We start from the raw sequence: 26,491 nt of genomic DNA, 5'->3' as shown, positions 1-26,491 counted from the left end.
GAAATATATAAACTGCCAAAACACATACACACACGTGGGCACATACTCTTTTACTGTGCTGAAAAAGATTTATTTGAAATAAAGGTTTATGTATATTAACAGTATGCTAACTGAATCTTTTAAGGTCTGAAAATATTTTAAAATTGAAATGAGAGAATCAAGGACATTTCGAGGTTAAAATAATAAGTTGGGGACTTCCCTGGTGGGGCAGTGGTTAAGAATCCGCCTGCTAATGCAGGGGACACGGGTTCGAGCCCTGGTCAGGGAAGATCCCACATGCCTCAGAGCAACTAAGCCCGCGTGCCACAACTGCTGAAGCCCGCGCGCCTGGAGCCTGTGCTCCACAACAAAGAAGAAGCCACCACAGTCAGAAGCCCACACACCACAAAGAAGAATAGCCCCACTCGCTGCAACTAGAGAAAGCCCGTGCACAGCAATGAAGACCCAACACAGCCAAAAATAAACAAATAAATAAATAAATTTTAAAAATTACTTTGTATTAATGTAGTATGTTTGTGACAATCAAGGAACCAGTATTGACATATCATAATTATTAACTAAAGTACATACTTTATTCAGATTTCTTTAGTTTTGTTTAATGTTCTTTTTCCTGTTTCAGAAAACTACATTATGTATATTCATTATGTTTCAGACTTCCTTGTTTTTGATGACCTGGACAGTTTTGAAGAGTACTGATCAGGTAATTTTTAGAATATTCCTTAATTGAAACATTTGTGAAGATTTTGTCATGAATGGGTATTGGATTTTTCAAATAGCTTCTCTGTATCCATGAACATGATTATATGATTTATTTTTCCTTTAACTTGTGGATATAGTAGGTTAAATTTATGAAGTTTGAATGTTGAAACAGCCTTGTATACTTAGAATAAATCCCACTTTGTCTTGGTGAATAATTCCTTTTAGAGTTTGTTGGCTTTGTTGAGGATTTTGTGTGAATTTTCTGAAAGAGTTTGGTCCGTAATCTTTCGTGTAATATTTGAATCTGGTTTTGTTTGTGTTGTGCTGGCATCACAGCATGAGTAAGGATTGATTCTCTTGCTTTTATTTTCTTGAAGAGATTTTGGAGAATGAACATTGTTTCTTCCTTAAATATTTCATAGTATTAATTAGTGAAATCATCTAAGTTTGGTGCTTTCTATTTGAAAGATTGTTCAGTTATTGGTAGAATTTTTTTATAGGTAACAGGCTACTAATGTTACCTATTTCTCTTTGTGTGAATTTTGGTAAATGTGATGTTGGTCCATTACATCTAAATTTTCAATTTTATATGCATGAATTTATTATTTTCCCTTGTTAACTTTTAATGTCTACATATTAGTAGTGATAAACCACTTTTCATTTCTGATATTTGTAATTGTATCTTATCTATTTTTTGTTTGTTAGCCTCGCTAGAGATTTATCAGTTTTATTCATGCTTTATAAAAAAAAAAAAAAGCTTTTGGTTTCTTAAATTTCTCTTTTTTTTCTCAATTTTGTTGAGTTCTGCTCTAACTTTATTATTTCCTTTTTTATTCTTGTTAACAGTATACTAATTGAATCTTTTAAGGTCTGAAAATACTTTAAAATTCAAATGAGAGAATCAAAGACATTTCCAGGTTAAAAAAATAAGTTGATAGTAGAGGACAAATTTACAGTTTTTTAAAAATTTTAGACTTAATTTGCTCTTCTTTCTCAAGATTTCTAGTGCAGAGCTTAAGTTACTGTTCTCTTATACTTCCTCCTTTTTAATACATATGTTTATTTAAAAGTGTGTCCTTTAATCTGCAGATATTTGGGAATTTCCAGATGTCTTTCAGATGTTGATTTCTAGTTCAGTACCATTGTCTGAGCACTTAATTTGTATGATTTCTATTTTTTTAAATTTGTTAAGGGCTTTTATGGCCAATAATACTGTTTAGTTTTGTGAATGTTTCACGTGAGATTGAGAAGAAGGTATATGTACTATGCTATCGTTTGTATGTTGTATTCTATAAGTGTCAATTAGATGAGGTTGGTTGATAATGGTGTTCAGTTCATATCCTTATTGATTTAATTCATGCTTAACAAATTACTGAATAAAAGGGCATTGAATTCCCCAAGTATAATAGTGCAATTGTCTATTAACTCCTTTAAATTTTAACTTTAGCTGGATGTATTTTGAAGCTCTTTTGTCACATGCATACACATTTAGGATTATGATATCTTCTTGGAGAATTGACCCCTTTATCATTATATAATGCCCTCTTTAAACCTGATATTCATCCTTGTTCTGAAGTTGATTTTGTCTGAAATTAATACAGCTACTCCAGCTTTCTTTTGTTTATTGTTAGCATGGTATACTTTTTTTTCTGTTCTTTTACTTTTAACTTAGTGGATTCTTTGTATTTTAAGTGTGGTTCCTTTACACAATGTGTATTTGGGTTAAGTTTTATTTTTTTAATTTTATTTATTTATTTATATTTATTTTTGGCTGTGTTGGGTCTTCGTTTCTGTGCGAGGGCTTTCTCTAGTTGTGGCAAGTGGGAGCCACTCTTCATCGCGGTGCGTGGGCCTCTCACTATCGCGGCCTCTCTTGTTGCGGAGCACAAGCTCCAGATGCGCAGGCTCAGTAATTGTGACTCATGGGCCCAGTTGCTCCGCGGCATGTGGGATCGTCCCAGACCAGGGCTCGAACCCGTGTCCCCTGCATTGGCAGGCAGATTCTCAACCACTGCGCCACCAGGGAAGCCCTGGGTTAAGTTTTTATCTTTTCTGAAAATCTCTGTCAATGGTATAGTTAGGACGTTCACATATAAAGTGCTTATTGATATAGTTGAGTTGATATCTTGCATGATCACCATCAGATACATTGTATTGCTTTGTGTATAGTGCAGGTAATTAGAACTGAGAATTCTCAAGTCCTCCCTCCTGTCCCTTGTGACTTTGCTATCATTCATGTCACTGATCTGTGTGATATACTCACGCAATACATTATTACTGTTATTGCTTTAAAGTTATCTTTTTAGATCAATTAAGAGTATGAAAAATAAAGAATTTATTTTACCTTTATGTACTTCTTCTCCGACACTCTCCCCTTCTTCTCTATGTCATTTCTTCTTCTTTTTCTCTGCTCTTTCTTTATCTGAAAGCCCAGCTGCGTATATGTTACACCTTTCGACAGTCTCACAGCTCTTGGACTTACCGTTCTGCTTATTTATTTCTTTATTTTTTCTTTGCCTTTCAGTTTGAAAAGTATCTATTGACCTATCTTCAGGTTTATGGATCCTTTTCTGATTTGTGTGGAATCTACTAGCGATCCCATGAAAGGCATTCTTCATTTCTGTTACTCTGCTTTCTATGTCTAGCATGTCTTTTCATTGCTCCTTAGAATGTGTACCTCTGCTTATACTACCCATTTTTGATGCATATTGTATACTTGCAACATTTGTGTCTGAGTCTCATTCTGGTATAGCCTGGTGTCTTCAGAGTATTTGTGTGTGAGTATGCATGTTTGTCTGTTGTGTCGTGTGTGTGTGTGTGTGTGTGTGTGTGTGACTTTTGGTCTGCCTTGTAACTTTTTGCTGTAAGCCAGACATGTTGCATCAGGTAAAACAAAGTGAGGAAAGTAGGACTTTAGGGTCAGGATTTTAATTTGATGAGGAGCAGCACAGTATATATTGTGAGTTATAGTTATATTTCCTTGGGGCTTCATGTTTCTCTAGTGTCCTTGATTTTGCCTTTCTTCCCTTTTGGATTTCCCTGAGTATTCCTACTCAGAAAGAGTATGTATTGTATCTGTAATCTTCTGTTACTACATTGAAATTTTACTGCTGTGGGTAAAATATGGGTGGATGACAGACTTCTATAATCTTCTGAATAAATCTCAGTCTTTTCATGGACCTGTATCTTAGGCCTGTGACCCTCACAAGTGTTTATACAGTGGCGTGGCATTTATTCCTGGTTCCTCTTCCTTTCCCTAACTGAAACATTCCCATTCTGTTTACTTGAAGCTCTCACTGCTGTTGACTATTTTGCTTTTCCTGTTAGGTGAGACAGAAGGGCTTGAGGATAATGGAGTGGAATAAAAACTCCCTTTCTCCTAGCTACCATAAGGCTCTGACAGAGTCTTTTCTGCTAAAGAATAAACCTTTGTCATGGAAAATGCCCTGGGAATACTTCACAATGATACTCTCCTCTCCTTGCCAGAGCTAGGAAGGAGTCTTTCTCCAGTCTTCACTGTGAGAATTTGCTGAGGTTCCTGGAGGGAGAAAGCCCATGAAGCTGTGGGCCCTTGTAAAACTCTAGCTCCCTTCACTTTCTCATCTGCATGCTAGTCTACACTTATCTTCCAGCAGTTCAACAAAATTGCCATTTAAGTGTTCCTACCCGTTTATGGCTCTAGTGGCTTTTTCCCCAGGTAAGCAGCTCCAGGTTGCTGTATTACTCTGGATGTACCTGTTCTCCAGATTTCAGGGCAACAGTTTATTCTCAGAATTTAGTTCTTTGATGGGTCCAAGAAAAGTCGTTGATTTTCAGTTTGTCCAGACTTTATTCTTAACATAAGGGCAGGGCAGACAACTCTAAGCTCTTTACATGTTAAAGCTGAATCCAGTCAATTTGGTTACACAATGGAATATTACTCAGCCATAAAAAGAAATGAAATTGAGTTATTTGTAGTGAGGTGGATGGACCTAGAGTCTGTCATACAGAGTGAAGTAACTCAGAAAGAGAGAAACAAATACCATATGCTGACACATATATATGGAATCTTAAAAAACAAAAAAAAAGGTTCTGAAGAACCTAGGGGCCGGACAGGAATAAAGACGCAGACGTAGAGAATGGACTTGAGGACGAGGGGAGGGGGAAGGGTAAGCTGGGACGAAGTGAGAGAGTGGCATGGACATATATACACTACCAAATGTAAAATAGATAGCTAGTGGGAAGCAGCCACATAGCACAGGGAGATCAGCTTGGTGCTCTGTGACCACCTAGAGGGGTGGGATAGGGAGGGTGGGAGGGAGATGAAAGAGGGAGGAGATATGGGGATATATGTATATGTATAGCTGATTCACTTCGTTATACAGCAGAAACTAACACACCATTGTAAAGCAATTATACTCCAATAAAGATGTTTAAAAAAAAATAGGCCTATTTGGTCAAGTCATTCACTTCTCTGATTACATATTCGTTTGCAAAATGTGAAACAGCACATCTTGTACAGGTATATTGTGAGAGTTAAATTCAATGATTGATATGAAAGATTTTTGTGAATTAGTACTATATAAGTACAAAACATATGTCTTGATATTAGTGCCTTTTCATTGCATTCTAAGTTCAGAATAAGCTCTTGTTTTGTGATAGATCTATTAGATATAGATAGAAAAACCTACTTTCTTAACCCAATGATTTTATATACTATGGTATGCTGAATAATGGCCTCCCCAAAAGACCACATACTAATATGTTACCTATATGCCAAAAAGAGACTTTGCAGATGTGGTTAAGGATCTTGAGATGGGGGTATTATTCTGGGTTAGCCAGGAGGGTATGATGTTAATCACAGAAGCCCTTGTAAGAGGGAGGTAGAAGATCAGAGACACTGGCAAAGAGAAGGCAATGTGGTGATGGAAACAGAAATTAGAGTGATGTTCAGAGAAAGTGACCATATGTCAAAGACTACTGAAGGCTACTAACAACTAAAAATGACAAGGAAATGAGTTTTCCCCTAGATTCTAGAGGAAGCCAGCCCTGCTGACACCATGACTTTAGCCCAGTGTTACTGATTCTGATCTCTGGAACTCAAAGAGAATAAATTTGTGCTGTTTTAAGGCACTAAGTTTGTGGTAATTTGTTACAGTGACAACAGGAAACTAATATATATACTTAGAACTAAGTAAAAACATGGTGTGGTAAATGAGTTCTGTGAGGTTTCTTGAGCCCCAGAGGAATTTTCCCAAGGGTCAGTGATTTGGGGAACTTGAGCTCACGGAGTTAGGAAACAAATATCTGTATTTGGAGAAATTCTTCAAACAGGACCGAAAGTGAGTTCTATTATAATATTCTAGCAAACGCCATGCTCCCCTCCTCTTGTTCTCTCTCTCTCAAGCTCTCAAGCTCACTTCTCTCTCTCTCTCTCTTGTCCTCCCTCCTCTTATCCTCCTTTCTTCCAAGACACACACACACACACACACACACACACATGCATGCAAACTACCTTTTTTATAAAGCCTCTCTGTGAGGGAGGCAAAGCATTGGACTCAGGCATTGTGATGTTTTATAGGGATTAAGTGGGGTGTTGGTGACTCTGCCACCTGTTCCCACCAACTGTTTTACCTTTGGAAGCATGGATATCTGACCCAACTATGCATACAAGTATTGAGGATGGGTGTAGAGGTCAAATATTTTTATATACTTGAAAAAAATCAATGTCATGAGTAACATTAGTTATTTTGGTATACTCTAGCCTGCCTTTCCTTGAATATTTTTGCCCCTAGATGTTTTGATGGTTGAAAAATGCACAACTTTCCCTGCTCTACCTTCCTCAGGAAAATATTTCTAAATTCATTTCCTTAGTGACTAATCAGTCATATTTTATATGAATGATCAAAAGCCTTGGGAGTTTTATATGTATATGTATATATACATATACATGTAATGGCTTTAATGAAGCAGTAACAGATATGTGAGATATCTGCGAAACCTGTAGATTGTAATTCTGTGACCTCTGTTCATTTGCAGTGTTCATAATATAAATATAATTATAATGTACTCCACTTATATTATGCTTGAGTACAACACTCCCAACAAAAATATCTGCAAAGTCTACATATCAAACCCAGTGTATTTTTTTAATTACAATAAGGCATTCTTGAAGGATGACTAGTGCCCCCAAGGAATAAAATGAAGATTAGGCAAGTGTGTGATTAAAATGGAGGCCCAAAAAAGATTACATTCTCTGTGCATTTATTCTCCATAGGGTGCACAACCCCCTAAGAGTAAAACAAATACTTTCTAGAGCTGAAAGTCTTCCATTTGGAAAGAAATGCTTAAAATAACAAATTGTGTTTGTTTTATCATATTTCCTTGACATATAGAAGAGTCATATTTCCTCATCACATTTCAATATGAAGCTTCTTTTGACAGAAATTATATTTTGTCACTGCAAGGTGTATTGGACTAGAAATACAGGACACAGAAATATACTGACACTAAAATCTATTGAAAATAAAGGGGGAAAAAGGATTGAAAAATAATGGTGTTTTAATGTAATAGTTTATTTAGAAAATTAAGTAGAGCTTATATAAATACTAGTATTATTATTAGTATGTCTTTTTGTTGTTACACATTGTAGATTTAACTATAATAGTCACCAAATGCATTGTCTCTTTACTATTCTTATTGCCGTTACTGAACCATATGCTACATCTGTACCTTGGCATCTCTACCTTTGTAAATTTCTTAATCATCTGCACACCTTTTTCTTTCTCACCAAAACCTATACTTCCTACTGCATACACTGTTAACATTATCATCTTCTGTATGTAGCTAAAGAAGAAAACCATAATTGGAAGTATATTTTTTGTTAAGTTTTTCTGTTTCTTAGAAATGGTTCATTTAATGTTCCTTCATATTTGTTATTTTAAAAATTGTTTCATGTGCTTTTTCTCTGGATTTACTTTTCTTCTAGCTGAAGTACATTTGTTCCTAGTTCTTTAAATGAGAGATCATGTATTCTAAGGTTTCAGTTTTTATATATCTTCAAGTGTCATTTTGCCTCTATTCATGAAAGGTAGACTTCTGGGTATAAAATACTGGGCTAACTATCATTTTTCTCTATACTTTATGCTTTGCTGTTTTTTGTCTGTTTTTTGGCTGCGTGGCTATATACTTTGAAATTATCACTTAATGGTCTTCTGGTCTTGTTTTTTTGAAAAAGTAAGTAAAATTATTCATTGGTAGACATTGTGCTCTTTATTCTTAGTATTATGAAGTTTCATTAGGATTTCTGTAGGCAAGAATTGCTTTATATTTACTCTGCTCACTAATTAGAGTTTCTTTCAAATGTGAAAACTTGTGCTTTTCTGTAATTCTGGAAATTTCTAAGCAATATTCTTTTCAAATATTGCTGCTCTATATCCTCATTTTCTTGTTTCTAGAAGTCCTATTAGATGACTACTAAATCCTATCATCTGTGCTCTTATTTTCTTGTTATTCTTTCATACATGCACACGCATACACACCCATATTTGAATGTGGTATAGAGTCCTGTTGGAGTTGCTCAATATTATCTATTAATTCATTTATCCTCCCATTGACCATATCTAATAGATTAGCCCATTTCTTAATTTTTAATTTAAATTGTATGTATTTTTAAATTCAGGGAGTTTTATTGCAGTCTTTTGCAGGAGCCTTAGAATGTTTCTGTGGTTGAACATGGCTAATTTTGCTTTGGTTCTAAGACTAATTTTATCATAAATGGTGACTACTTAAAATATCTGGACAATTTTTTAGAAGTCTAGTATGTAATAATGAGGAGTTGCAATCTTGCTGGTTAATGGAATTATAAAGTGTAAAGAAAAATCAGAACCTGAGTGTTTTATAAGGAGCCCTGAAAATATTAACCTCATCTTTTGTTTTGTGTTTTGTTTATTTGTTTGTTTTATAAATATTAATTTTTCAGTGTTATTGAGGTATAACAAAAAGTAGGGTTGTAAGGTTTTTAAAGTACACATGATGATGATTTGATATACATATACATTGTGAAAGGATTCCTCCCATTTAGTTTATTAACACATCCATAACTTCACACATATACACACATTCAGTGAGAATATTTAAGTTCTACTTTCAGCAAATTTCCATTATACAATAGAGTGTTAACAACTATAGTCATCTAATGCATGTTATGCATTAGATCTTCAGAACTTATTTATCTTATAGTTAAAAGTTTGTACCTTTTTAACCAACCTCTCCCTATTTCCTATACCCCCCCAGACCCTGACAACCACTTTTCTAATCTCTTTTTCTGTTTGACTTTTTTTTTTTAGTTTCCATGTGTAAGTCATACCATTCAGTATTTATCTTTCTCTGTTTGGCTTATTCATTTAGCATAATGCCCATAAGATCCATCCATGTTGTCCCAAATAGCAGTATTTCCTTCCTTCTCATAACTCAGTAATATTCTGATGTACATAGAAAGTACATCATCTTTATCCATTCACCCACTGATGGACACAGATTGTTTCCGTATCTTGGCTGCTGTGAATAATGCTACAATAAAAATGGGAGTACATGTATCTCTTCAATATCTTAATTTCTTTTCTTTGGGGTATGTACCTAAAGTGGGGTTGCTGGGTCATATGGTAGTTCCCTTTTTAATTTTTTGAGGAACCTCCATATTGTTTTCCATAGTGGCTGAACCAATTTACATTCTCACCAACAGTGTAGGAGGGTTCTCTTTTCTCTAATTCCTTGTCAACACTTGTTATCTCTTGTCTTCTTCATGATAGCCATTCTGACAAGTGTGAAGTGATATCTCATTGTGGTTTTGATTTGCAGTGCCCTTATTAGTGATGTTGGGCATCTTTTCATGTACCTCTTGGCCATATGGATGTATTCTTGGAAAAATATCTGTTTAGTTCCTCAGCCCATTTTTAAAATGGATTGTTTGTTTTCTTGTTACAGAATTGTACGAGTTCTTTATATATTTTGGATATTAACCCCTTATCTAGTATATGGTTTGCAAATATTTTCTCCCATTCTGTAGTTCATATCCAGACTTCCTGACCCTAAAATCTGTGGTGTTAACCATTATGTTATCTTATGTCAAAGGTTGGTTATTTGTTCTAGTTAGGCTCATTTTATATTCAGGTGTTGTTTATCAAAGCCATTGTGGGAGACTAGAAAAAAAAATAAATTGAGTCAGAATACTTGATATAAAGCAGTTGTTCTTGCCCCTGTTATTAATGTAAGAATCACCTCTATAGCTTTAAGTAAACTGTAGTCCCTAGGTCTTGCCTCCAGAGATTCTGATGGCATTTTATATATGCAGAGCATTGTTGATAATTTTTATGTGCTAATGGGTGTGGGGAGTGGTGGAGGAATGGAGAGAACCACAGGTATAAATGCTTGTCTGTACTAGTTAACATGTTTTAGATTTGAGGATTATAATCCTACAAAGCATGAGATTCCTAATCTGTGAAATGGAAATGACCAAAACCTATCTTATTACCTTGCATGATTGTGGTAATAAATAAATGAAATAATGTATTTACGACACATTTTACCAATTAGTACCTACTTGCAAATAAGTTACTGTTCTTACATAGCTTCTAGATCCCTTTATCATAAAATATCAGTGTTGCTCCCAATTATGTAGTTCTAAAGCAACAAGATGTAATACTCAAAGAAGATCAATACCATACAGAAGGTGAATTTCAGCTCTGTTAGGCATTCCTCCCTACATCTTCAACATAAATATTGCAATAGCCCCTGTTGTAGCTACACTTTTGAAACCTTTTCCTTGTGCTTTTTACACCAGACAAGATTCATCTTGCAAGTGTGAAGCTTCCCTATATGAAATATAGTATATGGAAGTAATGGGCAGATAATCATATAGGTAAACTTGGTAGTTATTCTTAAACTTACTTGCTGTGATTATGTGCCAATTCTAATGTGACTCAGAATGTCAGTGTGGTAGCGATGATCACATATTCACATTCCTTTTTTGTCAATGACTGACAAGTAGGGCACCTTGTAGAAAACTGTAAAGGAATATTTATCTTCTTAATGAACTTTTTGGTGGTGTCACTCTTGAAGAGTGGGTATATTCTTTTACATTATAACTAATCCATTGTTTTACTTTTTAGCATTTCCATTTCCTTCCCTAATTTAGCCTTAAGATAACTGGTAAACAATCTTTCAATACAGATAAAATCAACACTGTAATCTTTTCTGTTCCTTGGTTCATTGAACAAACCATCCTTAATTTTTGAGCAAAAATCAAAGACTTTCCACTCATGAGATAATGCAAAAATTTCAATAATATATCTACTTTATTATATATGATTTACAAGTAAATATTATAAATGCCTTCTGATCTATGTTCAAGTAAGTATAGTGGTCATTTTATCATCTTTCTAAACTTCAAGTTAGAAGATGTACACTTGTGTTTAGAAAACCACCATTGCAGATGACAGAACTGGCTTTATTTGAATGTAAAATATGCAGATATACAATTGTCCATGTCATTGCTTTAACAGGAAAGATATGTGTCATATGTAATTGGGAATTCACATGAGCCACATTTCTTTCCAACTCATCTTTACCTATATCTGGCCCTTGGCATTCTGGGCAAAACAGTTGACTCTGTATCATTCTCTCCCAACCGCATTAGCTGTAGTATTTTGCAAAGCAGCCTAAGAGCATAAGAGCTATCAACAACATAGCCTCTGCTTCTATCACTGATTCATGTGTGTGCTACTTCATGGCAAAGCTTACCACTTTTACCATCTCATCCTCAGTTCTTGATGTGTTGAAAGCTGGCCTTTGGTTTTATTGCATAACAATGGCCAATATCAAGACTTTTTTCCCCCTATTTTTTGGAAATGCATTTTCTATTGGCCTGTAGCCATATGCTCTTCCTGGATTAACTGAAGAAATTTCCTTAGCAATTTGAAAGCTTATTGAGCTGATTTTGTGAAAGTGCTTCATTCAATGTGTGAAGTACATGATACCGTGGGTCTTCTGGATTAGAAATGTGGACTTCTGATTTGCTTTCATGAGCAGTTCATCGAAGAATGTTTCTGGGTGTTGCTGTTGTTTTGTTTTGCTTTATAAAATGTGCTGATCATAACATTTTAGATAAGTGCATGAATCATGTTTGACTAAATTGCTGAAAAGCAAATGGGAGATGGCAACAAATACATGAACATTTTGTGAACAAGATGCTCCCTGTGTTAAGCTATTTCCGATGTAAATGATTCTTCCTTGGCAGTATGATTCTGTTCAGTTTTAAATTATGATGGTACTATAGAACTTTATAGTTAGCAGAGGACTTTGAAAACCTTATTTTTAGCAATAAGGAACCCAACAGTGAAGAAAGAAAACATTCAATTCACATAAGAAATACAGTTAATTAATAACAGACTGAGAACTAGTACTCAGGTCTTGTCATTTTCTGTTTAGTTCCCTGCTTTAACTTCTAAACTGTTTATCCAAGTAATCTATTTTAGAGACATATAGGAGCAACTATTTCATAATGACTAAAATTTCACAGTTAATTCATTTGCTTGTTGCTTTTGCAAAGCACACATACAAAAATAAAACAAAATCAAATAAACAAACGAGTATTTTGCTAGCAAATACTACATTTGGTTCAGGGCAAATGTTCCTTGTTTTCTGTTTCATCTAAAATAAACGTTGGCGTTGCTATATTTTGTGTAAATGGCATGTTTTTAGCACATCAATAAAATTTTATTTAATTTATGTGCTGCAGCTGTCAACTACATGCAAATCCTGTTAGTGCAGTGAGATGGAAACCTTTCCCTGAAATCTTGTTAAAAATACCTCTGGGAATTCATATTCATATCCGTTTAAGAGAGTGGATAAACAGAATCTGCCTAGCATAATTGGGGGAAAAAAATCAATAAGATTCTCTTATCAAGTGTCCTCTTTGCTTTCTGGTTATTGTTAGCACAGTAAGTATAGAGAAGGAACTATTTCTAGTCTTTAATCTGTTCTATTTATTTTCAGAATTGTATTATAGTTCTTTTAGAAAGTAAAGACAAATGTCCTATGAATTTTGGATACAGATCCATTACTTCAATGGATCATCAGCCATTTCATAAGTTATCTTAGAGATGAGATTGTAAAATTAACCTCTGATTTTATGGGACACTGGAGTTTAGAGAGAGTAGGTCATTACTCAAGGCTGCTCAGTGGAGAGCAAGACGAAATTTTAACCTAGGGATCTGATGCCTCTGTGCACTTTCCCACTCTACTTCACCATCTTTGATGACATACACATCTTTGATCCATTGAGAAATATTTGATCACTTAAATAGTGTGATTGATTCAAATTGAAAGCATCTGTTGATTAATAAAGGCAAATGTATTTTTAAAAATTAAAATAAATATTAATATAAATGAATAGAACACTTTTAAAGACAAATTTTAATGATAGCAAATTGTATCTTGTTTAAAATTCAGCAGATATTATTGACTTAGCTTGTGCTGCTATAATAAGATACCATAAAGTGGGTGGCTTATCAACAACAGAAATTTATTTTTCACAATGCTGTGGGCTGGGAATTCCAAGATCAAGGTACAGGCTGATTCAATATCTGGTGAGAACTCTTCCTGGTTGCCGACAGCCATCTTATTGCTGTGTCTTCACATGGCAGAAAGCAAGCTAGCTCTCTGGCCTCTTCTTATAAGGACACTAATCCCATTCATGAGGGTTCCACCCTCATGATCCAATTATCTTCTAAAGGCCCCACCTCCAAATACCATCACATTGGGATTCGATTTTCAACATATGAATTTTGGGGGCGACACAAACTTCGGTTCGTAACATTATGGACAAAGCTGTAGGTGAGACAAGTCCATTTCTCTCACACCTTGAAATGGTTTACATAATCATTTAGAGACACAGCCGACAAATACCTGTGTGAGGGATCAAATAGCTCCTCTCGGAAGCAGGTGCTCTAGTGCTACAGGCCTGAAAGAAGGCACAGGTGGTTGAGCCAAAAGAGCAGGAGAGATACTAATTCTATGAACTGAAATGCTAAATAAATATTTATAGATGCAAATAAAATATACTAAACTAAAATATTTGAAATATTTAGACTCTTCTTTCACCCCACTGATAATCCCTATCCAAATAGTGAGTTAAATGATCTATTTGGAGTGTAAAGTAATGCAGTTATAATGGCAATCACTTTACCAAACTAAAATTCAAAATTGGGGACTGAAGGTAGGATTTGTAAATCAGTTTTAGAAGCCTCCAAAATGCTTTGAGTCTATATCTCTCTATGCCAAAATAGCCACTAAATTTACTGAAGACAGAATAAAAGTCGATTAAAAAGTTTGGGGATCAGGATATATCAATAAAACTATTTTAGGAGTAGAAAAAGAATGTCTTTAATGTTGTGACTGTTTGTTGATTATGGTGTTTTGATTACAGTGACACTCAGAAGATCAAAAACATAATCTTGTGGATATAAACCTGCAAAGTTATGTCTCCTGGTGTAATTTCTGACAGCTTTCCTTACTTAAAATAGACACTGTTATCAAATAAATATATTCCATTTCAATTACTTAATTTTTATAATATCCTTAAGAAAACAATGTGAAACATTTGATCCTTTAAATGGGTACATCATTTCTGTAGATCAAGTTGAAATAGATTAATTTAATTTTAAAATATAGTTTTAAAGTTGTAATTCAGACCTGGATATCCTTAAGTGCATTTCCGCTAATTTAAAAAAAAACACAGTTTTAAATGTTGGCTTTTTGTTATGATTCTGCTGATGAGAATGAAGAAAGTGCAGTTAAGTGATTGTGAGCTGTGGAGGCATAAAATTTGATACTATCAACTAATCAGTATGCTCAGTCATCTGTTCTCACTTTATGTCTAAAAATGTAAAGGCATTTCTGTAATACTGCCTTCTGTGTTTATCTGAAGGTTATATTCAAATTCTTAGCTTTCTAAAAATCAAGTACACATCAGAAACTCAGAGGAATATCCCATCTATCACCACAGTTTTTATCTTCAACAAAAGCATGTATTTTTCCTAATAAGATATTCATAGGATCTGTTAAATTCATTTTCTGAGTTCTAGATTACATCAAAATATGGCAGTAGATTTGAGTTTTGCAGATGACTGCATCAAAGAATGAATGATTGGAAACCCAACGTGCTATACTATTCCATGTCTCATGTTTTAAATAGAGAGAGGAATGCCATAATCTATAATTTAATTCAATGAGCTTTGAAGTAGAATGGTACATACTGCTATTTCTAGTTTAAGCAATACAGCCACAGAATTTTTATTTGACAGGGATAGGGACACCATCCCATTTCTTATTGATTTAAGTTTAACAACAGATAGACATCTCATAAAGAATGAAAACAGAGAGGGCAATAGAAATGTTACCTGGGGAAAGAATGTGTCAAATGCTCTCAAGTAAATTAAAACTATAACATTTGAGGTTTTGTCTTGTTTTGGTAATGCTATTTTTGTTAATTTTTTTCAAGTCTCCACTTTATAATGAAAAAATAATTTGAGTACCTAGGCAACCTGTTAAGTCTCCTAAAGGTTTTGGTGTTTAGAACTCCCTGGTTATACTATGCACATAATGAATTGTCCCCCTTGATGTGATAAATTATATATTAGAATAATGGACATATCAATCAGTGGAGCTGTGTAAGTGAAACACACAGCTTTTGGCAAAGCAAATTCTGCATGTTTACATTTATCACCCAAATGCCTTGAATTTGATGTAGACCTTTGAGATGCATTTATTAATCATGATTTCATTAAAATTTTTGGCAAACTAATGACTTTTATTTGTCAGAAATATTGCTGATGATATACTGTTGGTATCCAAAAACACTAATCTTCTTTTTGCTACTTAACCTTCTGAGTGATTGTTAAACAGTAACTTGCATGAGACGTCATGTTTTAGATTACTAGAAAGGTCTTGGTGTCAGAACTAATCAGATTGTGTATTTGCTGATAGCGGAATGGTGTGACTTTTTCAAGTACAGTTCCAGTTAGATGTTCACTTACATCTGTTGAAGAAGGAAGAGTTCTACTCTAGGGGAAAATGAATGCTTTTACTGTTATTATGAATGGAATGATTAATGGTACAAATTGTTAGCATTTTAATATATTTCAATGATTATGAAAAACTTGGTTTGAGTAAACTACTCAGAATAACCAAGTGTATTTTCCTTTATGACCTCTTTTTCTTCTATAAATAAAAACACCTATTGTGTTACAAAATCTAAGCAAGTTAACTCTGTGGGGAAAGAAAATTGAACTTTTCCATAATCCCAAAGAATTTAGTCTACTTGGCTAGACAAAAATTGTTATTATGGAAAGTGATGGACTAATAAAATACACTATATATTTGTGAAATACCTATAAATAATAAAACAAAAAATGGGAAAATGAATAATGTAAAACATAGTACTGTTGCTTTAGAAAAAGAGAGATCTTTGTGATTTTTTTCTATAAATTATATTTAGTAGATACAATTTATAATTAGACAAATAATTTGAAGTTCCCTGGGAGAATCTATTTCCTGGTGTTTAGAAAACAATCATTGAAGTACATTATTGAGTCAGTTTTAGGGTATGATATTAACTTTGTAAGTTTGTTTTTCTATTTTCATAAAAGGTAAATTATTATAGCTTCATTTACTAGAACTTAAAGAATGATTCAGTTAATTTTCTAGGTAAAAAAATAGGTGCTTTGTGTGGTTTTATTGCTAATTAAAATCACCCAGGTGAAAAGGTTCTTAGGCTCCATGTTACTTATCTAAGAGTCCTCAATCTGGAATTGGTGACCACGTATTTTTCTGAGTAACTAGACGTACACTTGGCACTTGTAAGAGCCAAGTCTCTTGCTGGATCCTGTCTGTTTCTCTCATACATTCTCTTTTGATTTTCATAAAATGGAGTATTTCCTTAACTCAAATTTCTTTGATGTTACACATAGATAAAACCAGACGGAACTTATAAAGTTGAAGTGAATTGCCTCTGAAGGCAGGTCTTTGTTTTCTTTATTATAATCATTTTAATACATTTCAAGTTATAAATTAGGTGTGTGTGTGTGTGTGTGTGTGTGTGTGTATGTATATATATAAGACTTTGATTAAAAAGGAAATACGTCCTTTTAAAAGGAGCCAGTAGAAGAGCAAGCCAGTCAGAAGGAAGAGAAAATAAAAAGGCCTGGAGGCAGGAATAAGCTTAGTGTGTTCAGGTAATTGTGGAGGGGAAGGTGGGAAAGAGATTGCTAGAGTATAATGGATGAGAAAGAGTAATCGCAGTAAAAAGAGGAGCAATTGAAGAATAGGAGAGTATAAAAAGACTCCTGTGAGGTGTGTCTCTTCTTCAAGGTTGCTCTCTGAAATCAGTTGTTATCTGGAGATGGTTGACTACTCCCATGTGCAGTCCACACTCAACTGATTCCACACTCAACTGATCCCAATTGATTCCAAAGGCCATTTGGGAAAAAAAGATTGTTTCATCTTTGTCCTAGGTTTCCCCTGTCCTAGCAAAGGATCTGAAGCATAATAGATCCACAAAATGTAATTTGCTTTCTTTTTGTTAATTGGAGATCAAAGAAGGCCTTAGAGATGTAGTTGCAACCCATAATTTTATAATGAAAAGATGAAAACAAGTAGTAAGACAAATATCATTTGGTAGAGTTGGGATTATAACTTATGATTCTAGTCTCCTAATGCAGAGCTGCAACCTTACCTGACATTGTTATTAACAGTCTAAAGGGAAATAATGCCATTTGCAGCAATATGGATGGACCTAGAGATGTCATACTGAGTGAAGTAAGTCAGACAGGGAAAGACAGATTTCCTTCAACTTATATGTGGAATCTAAAAAAAAAAAAAGAATACAAGTGCACTTATTTACAAAACAGAAATAGAGTCACAGATGTAGAAAACAAACTTATGGTTACCAGGGGGAAAATGGGGGGGAGGGATAAATTGGGAGATTGGGGTTGACATGTACACACTACTATATATAAAATGGATAACTAATAAGAACCTACTTTATAGCACAGAGAACTCTACTCAATACTCTGTAATGACCTATATGGGAAAAGAATCTGAAAAAGAGTGGATATATGTATATGTATAACTTATTCACTTTGCTTGTACATCTGAAACTAACACAACATTGTAAATCAACTATACTCCAATAAAAATTAAAAGAAAAAAAAGCACACAGGAAGTGGAAAAAAAAGTCTAAAGGGATAAAGCCAAAATATCCCTAATAAGCCAAATAAAATTTGGGAGGGTCCAAGAAATTTTGAAAGGTCTTGAAGAGCTAAATTTAATATTAGAATTTTTAAAATAAAGAGTTTTAAAAAAAGAAGTTTTCTTGTTGTTGTTTATTTAATCAGTTTAATGATTATGAAGTGAGAATTAGAGAAAGATGTGTTTTTCAGTTTTCAACTTGGATGAAATGCACATCATCTTGACCCCATAATTCTGTTTTTCCTAAATGAATCTATTATGTTTTGTGATGAAAATATCAAGTCATAAAGAAATTAAAGAAGCATCAGCAAAGGGAGACTAGGACAGGGTTTCATTCATGGTAAATTTTCATTTTATTTGTCAAATTTTAGAAATCAGCTGTTGTAATGCATATAAAGAAAAAAATAAATGTTTAAATATTGTAAGAATTTAATTTCAGAGAGTGTGCACTCTTACTTTTTTTGGGTATCATCCTATGTGTAATTATCAACCAAATGAGAATAAAATATTATTCTCTTTTTAACATAATTTCCATGCTTGCATCATGTACAATGTAGTAAAATTAACCACCTTAGCATGAGTTATCTCTTACTAACTAGATATTTCATTTAAGTGTAATGGCGTAAGGAGCATGACATTAGGTTGTTATAAGGGTAGTTTATGTAAACGCTTTCCATGGAAAAAAAATTTAACCTGGGCCTGAACTATGGATCAGTAAACTCCAGGTTATTTGGAAGAATATGCTTCTTATCTTGAGGCAGAAAATGCACTTTATCTTCAGGAAGCCTACATATAAGTTTTTGGCTCATATCCCTAAAGTACCCTGTTTCACTTCTGTTCTTTTTGCTTAGTCTGCCTAATTTGAAAAAAAGTTTCCCTTTTCAACACAAGTGCTATTTTAATAACTCCCTTAAGGATCCAGGGAGAGAGAAAATCATCAGTCCAACTTCCTCTATGGCTTCTGTGGCGGAGAAATGAGCCTGTTAAACAGTCTATGTTGATACCAAACACCTAAGGTCACTGACGAATCAGAGCAAGAGAAGGAGAGGAAGACTGTCTCTAACAATGTGGGAGGTGGCGGCTGTGAATGAGGCTTGCGGACTCATATCTTTGTCAGCCACACATTGTTGAAAGTGGGAATCTTGGGATGAAGCTAGAACGAACTTCTTTGGAGCAAAAGCTGTCATAGAAACTGAACAGTAGAATCCCTCATTTGTAAGTAAGGAAGTTGATGGCCGAAGAAGGTATGTTTTATATGACAAGTTTGTGAAAGGTATTATACGGTTCTGAGTTTACAAAAATCTGAGCCCATTGCTCTTTCATTTTGTCCATCCAACTGGTTAAAATTTAAATAGCATTTATTTATCAAGAGTCTATTTTGTGCCATTAATTTCCTTATTGGAAATTACCAGTGAGCCACAAAAACCCTGTTCCTACCCTCATAGAAGTTACTTTATGTGAATTAGATCGACAGATATTTGTGTAGTAGCTATTAAATAGAATTTTCAAAGAAGGCTTTAAAATACTGTGAATATTTTTCCTTCAAACAGATGGTACATTAAATCACCAACAGTCAGAAACTCATTTATCCATTTTCCTCTAACCCTTAGGCCAGTTGAAAAAACAAATCTTGCAATAAAATTATGCTATTATATTCCAAGTTGAAAATTTTAAAAACTTCTATTTCTTGAGAAGTCCAGAATTGTCTTCCAGTAAAACCATTATTAAAACCAATATGATAACGAAATAATTGGTAAAGACTTTGACTTCATGGAAGTTTTTCCTCCATTGAGCATTTGACTCCCATGCATAAAAGGCAGAATGATAAGGAATGAATAATAACATCTTTGGAGCATGTTGCATTGCTTGAGCAAATATAAGAGTGCAAATTAAAAGCATGCCTCAGTTTTACACCTCACAAATTATGGTGGTGGACACAAATTCCCTGGCTCCAAACAATGAAAATTTGGTCACTGTGAATCAAATGAGGAATCAAAATATCCAAAGCTGCATTTTCAGTTAGGCAATTTTGTCTATAAACTGTTCAAATTACATAGAAAGAATGATCTCAGAATTGAAAGCAATGATTTTGTCCTTAATTACTTTAATATTTAGCTTAATTTTCTGTTTTCCTTGTCCTCTAAAGATAATTACAGTGAACTACCCCCACTCTATTCCCACCACAAACATATGGAAACAAAGCAAAGATTCACAACTCTAAGGAATGGCTTGTCTATAGAGATGGAAGGAACAGAACCCTGAATTAGCTTCCCACTTTCCACTGACATACTAGCCCAGTGATACTGACCTCAGTTCCAATATTGTGTGTAGCTTTGTATGTTCTGCTTTTGTGTATTTTCTTAGACAATAAAACCAGGGTGTTCCAGATGCTCCAAAGGAAGGCTTGATAACATATTTACAGCATGCAGCCTGGATAATAATGTGAGTTTGTGGATGAGACAATGTCAAAGATTGTTATTACCATGAAGAAAAATAGAGCGGATCATTATCAGAACCACTGATGCTGCTAGAAAAAAAGAGTAGAAGGAGTATAAGATTTTATTTGCATCTGTATTTTACTTCGTGTCGATGAGTATATTATATAGGAACAAACTATTCATTTTAAGATTGCTTAGGCATTTTTGGTGTTTCACTGAAAGAAACAATACAAAGCAGGTAATTGAGAAATGTACCTATAAGAAAATGATTTATATCTGGGATATACTTAATTCTAAGGAGTACCTGATCAAGTGTTATTCCCATAACACTTTTTAAAATAATGATAACAGATGGAATTATGATAATGATTCTACACCAAAGGCATATTATTTCCCTTAATAATCTTTAAACTTCCTAGAGTGTAATGCACAGTGAACAGTAATCTTTCTTAGGTTAGACCACGCACAGTGTTGTTTTCAACTTGCTTGCCCGATTTGGCAATATTATCCATACTGCACATGTCAGATGTGGTCTACCAAATAACAATTAATAATATTAGGAATGCTTCTTAATGAGGAGGTTGATGAAAATGTTAAGGGAGAAATCAATGGGAGTCATACAATGAAATACAATGGATATAAATTTTCTATAAATTAAGACAAAAAAATTTAAGATGGTGGTAGGACCTAGATGAATATTTTATTAGTAAATCAATCCCATATGCACAAAAATCTAAATGATAGGCTATGGGGGTTCAAATACTAATTTTTAATTTCCTCCTAACTATGACATTTTAAAACCCTGCACTAACTCTGTTCTCTTTTGTTTTGAATTTCTCTTCTATTAGTGATCCTCTTGTGCCTAATTCACACTATTCATGTCCACATTATCATGTTCTTGGCTGACCATACCCTTTAATTAGTATCCATATTACTGTGCACAGAGAATTCTAAGTCTCTAAATATTCAAAGTTTACAATAATTATATGTTTTTCAGTCATACTTTTCAAAAGGGTTATTTTGCTCTAAACACCATTTTTAAAATACTGCCATCAGTATTTTTGTGTGTGTTAAGAGGGACAATTCATAATTTCTCTAATAAAAAAACCCAAAATCTCAGTGTCTTAAAACAATTTCTAATTTCATAGTTTAATGAAGGTCAAGTGACTCTCTGAGGCATCTCCTCCATCCCTTTTTCCAAATGTTACATTTCATCTTTCTTTTTATACATAGAATGCCCTCACTTTTGCCCTAAGAGTGACAACACAGAATTTTCATCATTCAGTCTCCATAGATCAAATCCAGAATCTCCAGTTTATCCACAGTTTTTCTCATCAAGTCCAGATAGTTCTTTCCTGAAAAGCGACCTATGAATAATTATAGACAAATTATTGCATGCATGTGCATTCACACACACCCCCTAAATATACAAGGATGTAACAGGGGAAAAAATAACTGGAATGAAATCTCCTGCTTGGAAAGGGAAAGAAAGAAGGGCATGCAGAGTTTCGGCTCATCTGATTCTTGAAATCCACAGAATCTGTATAATGATACAAGTATCCAGACTTCTTCCACTGTATGGCTTCGTCATATCATAATTCTTTGAATTCACCGCTGAGGACTGAGGCCAATATATTATGCAAGAGAATAGAGGACATTTCAAAAACCAGGCTTAAAATGTCATATTCCTGTGGCCAGAACAAAGTCACACTTAGCACCAAGAGGTAACTGGTAATATATTCTTCACGTGTGATGAGTGGAAAAATGAATTGGTTTGAGGAAAATAAAATTATATCTGCCACACCAGAATCGCTTATGCTTCTTCACCCAGGACTCTACAGTCCTGCTCTTTTTTTTCATCTGAAATCAACATATTGTTCCATCTCTACTATGCTTTCTTCATCAAAATGAGATTAATATCTTTAATATAACTCTTTATTGCTGGAGTAATAAATTCATGATTGAATCTAAACTGGGGTTTAAACCTAAACTTAGGTTCTTAATCCTGCCTTGGACAGTAACAAGAAAAAAAACAGGATGCTTTTTGTGTAACATCATCAGTATCTTCTCTGACTGCAGTGGCAAAGGGGATTTTAGAATTTGGAATTTATCTGCCCTTATCTAGAAAATAGCAGAAGTGGTTAGACAGGTTTCTTACCTGAATTTGGCTATTAGCCAAAGTTCAAATTATCTAGAATTATATCTGATAAAATGTTAGTTTAGTCTTTTGGGTCAGATAAATATGCTCTTTCTACTCCACATGTGTGTTTTTCACCCAGTGTTGAATGCATTGGCTGTGAAAAGCATATCTACAATTTGGTCCAAACCATTTCCTCTCTTATAATCTTTCTTTATGTTAAAAGATAAACTGAGCTAGATTAGAATTTTCAGGAGTTTACTTGATTAGATAGATTTTAATCCTGCAGTGGCCAAATCAAAAGTGACTAGCAGTACTCTGCCGACTGGAGTTAGGGGAAATGCTTTCATAGGGCAGGGCAGACGCGGAAGCACAGCGAGAACGTTGATTGGCTGTAGCTTAAGTCATTGCCTTATTTGGGAAAGCCTAGTTTGCTGTTTGTGATTATTGGTTCTTAAATTTTTTTTTTCTGAGATATGAATGCATTTACAGAATTGACTCTGGCGTAGGTTTCGATTTGCTTATATAGGCCACCAAGGCATTAGTGCCACCTCAGTCTAATGACTTCTTGTTTAACTGCTTTAACATGTGCAAAGATATAGGCACAATATTAACAACAACAAAAAGAGATGAAATCATTATTTTTAAGTTTGTTTGTATTGATCACACGGTTATGTGTAGAGACATTTCCTAAGACATTTAAGTAACTGTGCTACCCTATAAAATACATGCTCTTCTGTGTTGAAGTGTAAAAATGAATGAGTGTAATCTACTGAACCAACAATAATTTATCCCTAGACAACAGACCAGGGGTCATTACTTGATGTCATTCAGTCATATGCGTTGTCTAGCACAGGCTTTTCTGAATTGAGCAGGTGTCCAATCTTTGAAGTAGGGAGTAAGCATCAGGATTAAGTGCTTTAAAAACAGCAGTGACAACAAGAAGTCATTTTTATACCTAATTGGAGGTTATATCTTGGAGAATGCAATGTTGAAATTAAGCTTTGTTCTGATATTCTGAACATAGAATCACAGCAGATCTTAATCCTGTGCTAAAATTCTCTACAGTGCTTTGAATGGAAACACTTCTGCATTTTCCAAAACATTGAATTAAAAAAAAAGAAAAACTTCTAAATGATATTTAGATAGCTAAGTGATATCAAAGATAATCTGAAAATTAAACCTACTTCTTTATTTATATTCAGTCCATCTGAGCATAGCTTAAATTTTTCATCTAATGTCCATCCGACAGCCTCAACCAATTCTGAATAAATCTCACCGTGAACAAATATTTATAAACTCTGGTAATAGCATGAGACAAATCAGTTGTCTTAACCCACAATTTGGATAGTATGTCCTTGAAATTACTATACTTCTTCAAAAAAAGATCTCAAGATATTTATATACTTTCTACTTAGGAGAGTTTACAGTTTTAGTTGAAAGAAATAAATTCAATAATTAGCCTTATCCATTTTCCTACGTATTTATTTAGTCTCTAGAAATTTTTGTATTATAAAATTTGTCATTCAAAAACCTTAAGTTTCAAGAAATCGAAACATACATTGGGAAAAGGAGGAGAGTCTGTTAGGAAAATACAAGGGTGCAGGACCAAAGAAGATGACACATTTTCTTTTTCACACACATGTTCCTTCTCCTTTCCTTGCTCAGTCCATAAAGGAACTTTTTCTACTTCACAGTACACATGGTATGCAAAAAGCAACCCAAACCATGGCTTATACCTCAAATTCACTTTATGTAATCCCAGCTAACTAGAAGAGCTAGGGAAGAGATTTTACAAGAAGGGGGTGTTTTGGATAAAATTCGTTCAAAAAAAAAATACAAAACAAAAACAAAGAAAAAATCACTTAATTTTTCCATAGAAAGCTTGAAACTCACTGTCAAAAGCAAATCTAATTTTGTCTTCAGTTCTTCTTCCTCATAATACAAACTTTAAAGACTGCACAGATTTTTTTATAGCTACATATATATGCAGTCTTACATAGAAGCACATATACATGTCAGTTTTATTAGTTCTAACCAAGAATAGCTTTGAAGGAATTTTCCTGGAGTGAGAAATAGAAAGTTTAGTTGGAACTAAAATTAAATAAAACAAATGGATTAAATCTATTCTGGGCAATTTTTTGAAGCAGTTTATGTATTTTATTGAAAAATGTCACATCATAGCTCAACAGATTGTTTTGTGTTAATCTACCATATTATTTCAACAGAGGTACTGGTTTCAAAAAATATTGCTCCATTTAAATGCTAATATAGATACCGCTATGGAGGTCTCTTAAAGATTATGGGTTCTGAATACTCTAGTTATAGAACATTTGGCCTTTATAGATGAAGTTCCTTTACTTCAGTTAAAACCCTGTATCTATAAAGGGAAAATGACTTTGTCACTCTGTTGATTCCTAATATTATTAAATATTTATTAAGATTCAATAGTACATTAAGCATTTATAAAGTAAGAATAGAATGTTTACTTTAATTAACCTAGTATCTGAAGTCTCTTAAGGGAGATGGATATACATTACACACGCTTATGTGTAGCTTTTCTGGTCATAGATAGGATTCAGAATCACAGTAGCTCAGGTGTGTCATCTTTTATTATTATGGAATTAGAAAAAAACACTTACAATTTACCTAAGTCCATGATAGTAAGCTCCTTAAACTGTAGACAGATATGTCTTTGAGATTGCCCTTACTGCTTGCACAGTTTTGTTCTTTCTAATTTTTATTTTGATGTTTATTCCACTAAACAATGTTGATATCCACATTGATCAAAAAGCAGTATGTATATTTATGGCTCACATTAAGATGATATAATTTCTGTGTAACGTATTGAATCACTAACTGTTAGAGCCTCATGAGCCTTCTAAGATAAACTCATTCACTTTGCCAGAAAAAATTTACGGCTTAGAGAATTTAAGGTCCATTGACAATCCAATGCTTTTATCAACCTGTTATGAGTTATGAGGACAGACAGACAAGTGATCTTCCTTCTATTGTTGAAATATTTCTTATACTTATGTGGTAGATAGTTCACCCTTTATAGTGAAACATTTCTCATTGATTTCAGGGTTAAATGTTACTGTTTTAATGTTAATAATATAGAAATACACATAGACCAAAGACTAGAAATAAATTTCTATTCTCACTGTTTCTAATCCGATAACGGGAGAGTGGGAATGACTGTTCAGTACTACCATGTGCCAAGAGATGACTCAACATTCTCCTAACAGTCTTCTCTTTGAATCACTGTGAAATCAGTGCAATGGAGCATGATACCATTTGGCCTCCACATGACAGGAAAGAGTTATTTGCCTATTAAGTTTGCCTTTGTTCTTTTCTTGTCAGGCTGTGATATGTCCAGTGGAACCACTTGGTATCCAAAGGCAAATATAGAGACAGAAATCATCTGTTGTACTTGGTGGTGAAGATGGTGATGATGATGATGATGATGACAGATGTGGTGGTGGGAATGATGATCATGTTATATAACATTGATCTAGGACCTCCTATATGCTAAGCATTGTTCTTATTAATTTAAACGTATTATCCTATTATTTATCACAATAGTTTTATGAAGTAGCTACTATGGTTATCCTCTTTTTTACCTCATATATAAAGAAGGAAAGTACCTATATTCAAACACTGCACATCTTACTGTAACATCCTCTTTCATCCCATTTATAGAGTGTACACTCATATTTATTAATACTCTCATCAATATATATGACATATATCTTATATACTTACATGTTTATGTATATAATGTATCATATGTTTATTTTAAAGAGTTTACAGTTAATTTGAAGATCTCAAAAAATAAGTTATTGAATTCCAGTTTGAGATCTCCATTTTTATATCACCAGTAGAGAGCATCTATGTGTACTATCTTGAAGTGATCACTCTCTTTTTTGTG

Source organism: Balaenoptera borealis (assembly GCF_965194805.1).
Source record: "Balaenoptera borealis genome assembly, chromosome: 2".
Classification (NCBI taxonomy): Eukaryota; Metazoa; Chordata; class Mammalia; order Artiodactyla; family Balaenopteridae; genus Balaenoptera; species Balaenoptera borealis.
The sequence above is the reverse complement of the archived record's forward strand: the minus strand, read 5'-3'. Positions refer to the sequence as shown.